This window comes from Arachis hypogaea, chromosome 12 (genome assembly GCF_003086295.3).
Source record: "Arachis hypogaea cultivar Tifrunner chromosome 12, arahy.Tifrunner.gnm2.J5K5, whole genome shotgun sequence".
Classification (NCBI taxonomy): domain Eukaryota; kingdom Viridiplantae; phylum Streptophyta; class Magnoliopsida; order Fabales; family Fabaceae; genus Arachis; species Arachis hypogaea.
The window spans coordinates 83,852,080-83,858,599 of NC_092047.1; the positions used below are offsets into that span (position 1 = coordinate 83,852,080).

General features: G+C 38.1%; 1 non-coding gene across 1 annotated transcript; it reads right to left on the reverse strand.

Annotated features, from left to right (window-relative positions):
* Positions 1–4,052: 4,052 nt before the first annotated feature.
* Positions 4,053–4,160, reverse strand: LOC112731147 (small nucleolar RNA R71). Its single transcript, XR_003166938.1, has one exon. It is a non-coding gene; the product is annotated as a small nucleolar RNA R71 (small nucleolar RNA).
* Between the last annotated feature and the right edge of the window lie 2,360 nt (positions 4,161–6,520).

Below are 6,520 nucleotides of genomic sequence, written 5' to 3' on the forward strand. Positions count from 1 at the left end.
CAGGATTATCAACTGAAAGTCCACTATTAAGAGCAACTTTGACACAAAACATTTAGTAACTGATGAGCGGATAATTTATACGCTTTTTGGCATTGCTTTTAGTATGTTTTTAGTAGAATCTAGTTACTTTTAGGGATGTTTTCATTAGTTTTTATGTCAAATTCACATTTCTGGACTTTACTATGAGTTTGTATATTTTTCTGTGATTTCAGGTATTTTCTAGCTGAAATTGAGGGACTTGAGCAAAAATCAGATTCAGAGGTTGAAGAAGGACTGCTGATGCTGTTAGATTCTAACCTCCCTGCACTCAAAGTGGATTTTCTGGAGCTACAGAACTCGAAATGGCGCGCTTCCAATTGCGTTGGAAAGTAGACATCCAGGGCTTTTCAGCAATATATAATAGTGCATACTTTGCCCAAGTTTAGATGACTCAAACTGGCGTTCAACGCCAGCTCTCTGTCCAATTCTGGCGTCCAGCGCCAGAAACAAGTTGCAAAGTGGAGTTCAACGCCCAAACTGGCATCAAAACTGGCGTTCAACTCCAGGAATGACCTCTACACGTGTAACATTCAAGCTCAGCCCAAGCACACACCAAGTGGGCCCCGGAAGTGGATTTATGCATCAATTACTTACTCCTGTAAACCCTAGTGACTAGTTTATTATAAATAGAACTTTTTATCATTGTATTCACAGTCTTGGTTACTCCGGTTCCCCTCTGGGGCCGAGACCAATGAACTCCATTATCACTTATGTATTTTCACGGTAGAGTTTCTACACTCCATAGATTAAGGTGTGGAGCTCTGCTGTTCCTCAATGATTAATGCAAAGTACTATTATTTTCTATTCAATTCATCTTATTTCGCTTCTAAGATATTCATTCGCTCTTCAACCTGAATGTGATGAACGTGACAATCATCATCATTCCCTATGAACGCGTGCCTGACAACCACTTCCGTTCTACCTTCGACTGAATGAGTATCTCTTAGATCTTTTAATCGGAATCTTCGTGGTGTAAGCTAGAATGATGGCGGCATTCAAGAGAATCCGGAAAGTCTAAACCTTGTATGTGGTATTCCGAGTAGGATTCAATGATTGAATGACTGTGACGAGCTTCAAACTCGCGATTGTTGGGCGTAGTGACAGACGCAAAAGGATAGTAAATCCTATTCTAGCATGATCGAGAACCGACAAATGAATAGCCGTGCCGTGACAAGGTGCGTTGACCATTTTCACTAAGAGGATATGATGAAACCATTGACAAGGGTGATGCCTCCAGACGATTAGCCGTGCTGTGACAGGGCATTTGGATCATTTTCCCGAGAGAAGACCGAAAGTAGCCATTGACAATGGTGATGTATCACATAAAGCCAGCCATGGAAAGGAGTAAGACTGATTGGATGAAGATAGCAGAAAAGCAGAGGTTCAGAGGAACGAAAGCATCTCTATTCGCTTATCTGAAATTCTCACCAATGATTTACATAAGTGTTTCCATCCTTTATTTTATGTTTATTTAATTATTATTCGAAAACACCATTATCAATTTATATCTGCCTGACTGAGATTTACAAGGTGACCATAGCGTGCTTCATACCAACAATCTCCGTGGGATTCGACCCTTACTCACGTAAGGTATTACTTGGACGACCCAGTGCACTTGCTGGTTAGTTGTGCGAAGTTGTGAACCAGGGTATTGGCATCATGTTTTTGGCGCCATTACCAGGGAAAGAAAGAGCGATGAATTTTACATAATCAAAGTGTAAATCACAATTTCTGTGCACCAAGTTTTTGGCGCCGTTGCCGGGGATTGTTCGAGTTTGGACAACTGACGGTTCATCTTGTTGCTCAGATTAGGTAATTTTCTTTTTATTTTATTTTCAAAAATTTTTCAAAAATTTTTCAAAAATTTCTCCTTTGTTTTCGAAAAAAAAAAAATTTTTAAATTAAAAATGTTTTCAAAAATAAATTATTCTATGGCTTCAAAACTTTCAAGAATGAATTCTAGAGTTTCATGGTAACATGTTGAATCCTATCTGGCTGAAAAGCCATACCCAAACTCCTTTGGGATTGGTCTTCAACTAATCACCTCACTGGATGTAAATCCATTCTAAAGCTTGAATGGGTATTAAGCCATGTCTGACCCTTTGATTGGAGCTTTAGACTAAAGAGCACAAGATTCCTGGAATTCATATTAAAGATTTTGAAATCCTTATTTTTGTTTTTCAAATAATTTTCGAAAAAATACAAAAAAAAAAAAATTAGAAAATCATAAAAATCAAAAATATTTTTTGTGTTCTTGTTTGAGTCTTGAGTCATGTTATAAGTTTGGTGTCAATTGCATGTGCATCTTGCATTTTTCGAAAAAAATCACGCATTCATAGTATTCTTCATGATCTTCAAGTTGTTCTTGGTAAGTCTTCTTGTTTGATCTTTGCATTTGCATGTTTTGTGTCTTTTCTTGTTTTTCATATGCATTCTTGAATTCTTAGTGTCTAAGCATTAAAGAATTCTAAGTTTGGTGTCTTGCATGTTTTCTTTGCATTAAAAATTTTTCAAAAATGTGTTCTTGATGTTCATCATGATCTTCATAAGTGTTCTTGGTGTTCATCTTGACATTCATAGCATTCTTGCATGCATTCATTGTTTTGATCCATAACTTTCATGCATTGCATCATTTTTCTTGTTTTTCTCTCTCATCATAAAAATTCAAAAATAAAAAAAAAATATATCTTTCCCTTTTTCTCTCATCAAATTCGAAAATTTGGATTGACTTTTTCAAAAAATTTTAAAATCAAGTTGTTTCTTATGAGTCAAATCAAATTTTCAATTTGAAAATCTTATCTTTTTCAAAATCTTTTTCAAAAATCAAATCTTTTTCAAATTTCTTAGTTATTTTCGAAAATTCAAAAAATATTTTTCAAAAATCTTTTTCTTATTTTTATATCAAATTTTCGAAAATAACATCACCAATTAATGTTTTGATTCAAAAATTTCAAGTTTGTTACTTGCTTGTTAAGAAAGATTCAAACTTTGAGTTCTAGAATCATATCTTGTGATTTCTTATGAATCAAGTCATTAATTGTGATTTTAAAAATCAAATCTTTTTCAAAACTAATTTTAATCATATCTTTTCAAAAATATCTTCTTATCTTACCTTTTTCAAAAAAATGATTGCAAAATATCTTTTCTAACTTCCTAACTTCTTATCTTTTCAAAATTTGTTTCAACTAACTAACTAACTTTTTGTTTGTTTCTTATCTTTTTCAAAACCACCTAACTAACTCTCTCTCTCTAGTTTTCGAAAATATCTTCCCTCTTTTTCAAAATTTCTTTTTAATTAACTAATTATTTCAATTTTTAAAAATCTTAATTTTTGAAAATTACTAACTCTTTTTCAAAAATTATTTTCGAAAATCCTCTCCCTCTCTCATCTTATTCTCTTCTTCTACTAACAATAAGGAACCTCTTTACTGTGACATAGAGGATTCTTCTTCTTTTCTTTTTCTCTTCTCTTTCTTATGAGCAGGGAAAAAGAAAAAGGCATTCTTGTTGAAGCTGATCCAGAACCTGAAAGGACTCTGAAGAGGAAACTAAGAGAAGCTAAATTACAACAATCCAGAGACAACCTTATTGAAAATTTCGAACAAGTAAAGGAGATGGCAGCCGAACCCAACAACAATAATGCAAGGAGAATGCTTGGTGACTTTACTGCACCTAATTCCAATTTACATGGAAGAAGCATCTCCATTCCTACCATTGGAGCAAACAATTTTTAGCTGAAACCTCAGCTAGTTTCTCTGATGCAGCAGAACTGCAAGTTTCATGGATTTCCATCTGAAGATCCTTTTCAGTTTTTAACTGAATTCTTGCAGATCTGTGATACTGTTAAGACTAATGGAGTAGATCCTGAAGTCTACAGGCTCATGCTTTTCCCTTTTGCTGTAAGAGACAGAGCTAAAATATGGTTGGACTCTCAACCCAAAGACAGCCTGAACTCTTGGGATAAGCTGGTCACGGCTTTCTTAGCCAAGTTCTTTCCTCCTCAAAAGCTGAGCAAGCTTAGAGCTGATGTTCAAACCTTCAGACAAAAAGATGGTGAATCCCTCTATGAAGCTTGGGAAAGATACAAACAGTTGACCAAAAAGTGTCCCTCTGACATGCTTTCAGAATGGACCATCCTGGATATATTCTATGATGGTTTGTCTGAGTTATCAAAGATGTCATTGGATACTTCTGCAGGTGGATCCATTCACCTAAAGAAAACGCCTGCAGAAGCTCAAGAACTCATTGACATGGTTGCTAATAACCAGTTTATGTACACTTCTGAGAGGAATCCTGTGAGTAATGGGACGCCTATGAAGAAGGGAGTTCTTGAAGTTGATACTCTGAATGCCATATTGGCTCAGAACAAAATATTGACTCAGCAAGTCAATATGATTTCTCAGAGTCTGAATGGAATGCAAGCTGCATCCAACAGTACTCAAGAGGCTTCTTATGCAGAAGAAGCTTATGATCCTGAAAACCCTGCAATAGCAGAGGTGAATTACTTAGGTGAACCTTATGGAAACACCTATAATCCATCATGGAGAAATCACCCAAATCTCTCATGGAAGGATCAAAGGCCTCAACAAGGCTTTAATAATGGTGGAAGAAACAGGTTTAACAATAATAAACCTTTTCCATCATCCACTCAGCAACAGACAGAGAACTTTGAACAAAATACCTCCAATTTAGCAAACTTAGTCTCTGATCTATCCAAGGCCACTGTAAGTTTCATGAATGAAACAAGGTCTTCCATTAGAAATTTGGAAGCACAAGTGGGCCAGCTGAGTAAAAGGATCACTGAAATTCCTCCTAGTAGTCTCCCAAGCAATACAGAAGAGAATCCAAAAGGAGAGTGCAAGGCCATTGACATAAGCACCATGGCCGAACCTGTAAGGGAAGGAGAGGACGTGAATCCCAAGGAGGAAGACCTCCTGGGACGTCCAGTGATCAATAAGGGGCTTCCCTCTGAGGAACCAAAGGACTCTGAGGCTCATCTAGAGATCATAGAGATTCCATTGAACCTCCTTATGCCATTCATGAGCTCTGATGAGTATTCCTCTTCTGAAGAGAATGAGGATGTTACTGAAGAGCAAGCTGCCAAGTTCCTTGGTGCAATCATGAAGCTAAATGCCAAATTATTTGGTATTAAAACTTGGGAAGATGAACCTCCCTTGTTCACCAATGAACTAAGTTATCTGGATCAACTGACTTTGCCTCAGAAGAAACAGGATCCTGGAAAGTTCATAATACCTTGTACCATAGGCACCATGATCTTTAAGGCTCTGTGTGACCTTGGTTCAGGGATAAACCTCATGCCCCTCTCTGTAATAGAGAAACTGGGAATCTATGGGGTGCAAGCTGCTAAAATCTCATTAGAGATGGCAGACAATTCAAGAAAACAGGCTTATGGACAATTAGAGGACGTGTTAGTAAAGGTTGAAGGCCTTTACATCCCTGCTGATTTCATAGTCCTGGATACTGGAAAGGAAGAGGATGAATCCATCATCCTAGGAAGACCTTTCCTAGCCACAGCAAGAGCTGTGATTGATGTGGACAGAGGAGAATTGATCCTTCAATTAAATAAGGACAACCTTGTGTTTACAACTCAAGGATCTCTCTCTGCATCCATGGAGAGGAAGCATAAAGAGCTTCTCTCAAAGCAGAGTCAAACAAAGCCCCCACAGTCAAACTCTAAGTTTGGTGTTGGAAGGCCACAACCAAACTCTAAGTTTGGTGTTGAACTCCCATATCCAAACTCTAAGTTTGGTGTTGGAGAGTCTCAACAATGCTCTGAACATCTGTGAGGCTCCATGAGAGCCCACTGTCAAGCTATTGACATTAAAGAAGCGCTTGTTGGGAGGCAACCCAATGTTTATTTATCTAATTTTATTTTTCATGTTTTCTTAGGTTCATGATCATATGGAGTCACATAATAAATATAAAAATTAAAAATGGAATCAAAAACAGCAGAAGAAAAATCACACCCTGGAGGAAGCACCTGTCTGGCGTTCAACGCCAGAACAGAGCATGGTTCTGGCGCTGAACGCCCAAAATGGGTAGTGTCTGGGCGCTGAACGCTCAAAATGGGCATCATCTGGGCGCTGGACGCCAGAATGACACCCTGGAGAAGAGCTGGCGCTGAACGCCCAGAACAAGCATGGTTCTGGCGTTCAACGCCAGAAATGGCCAACAAATGGGCGTTGAACGCCCAAAATGGGCACCAACCTGGCGCTGAACGCCCAGAGTTGTGTGTAAGGGCATTTTGCATGCCCAATGGGTGCAGGGATGTAAATCCTTGACACCTCAAGATCTGTGAACACCACAGGATCACCTCAAGATCTGTGGACCTCACAGGATCCCTACCCACCTCACCCTCTCTTTCTCCATTCATGACCATCCCTTCTGTTTTCTATTCACCACTCACATCCATACACACATCCCTCCATCTCCTCCATATCTTCTTCTTCTTCTTCTATTC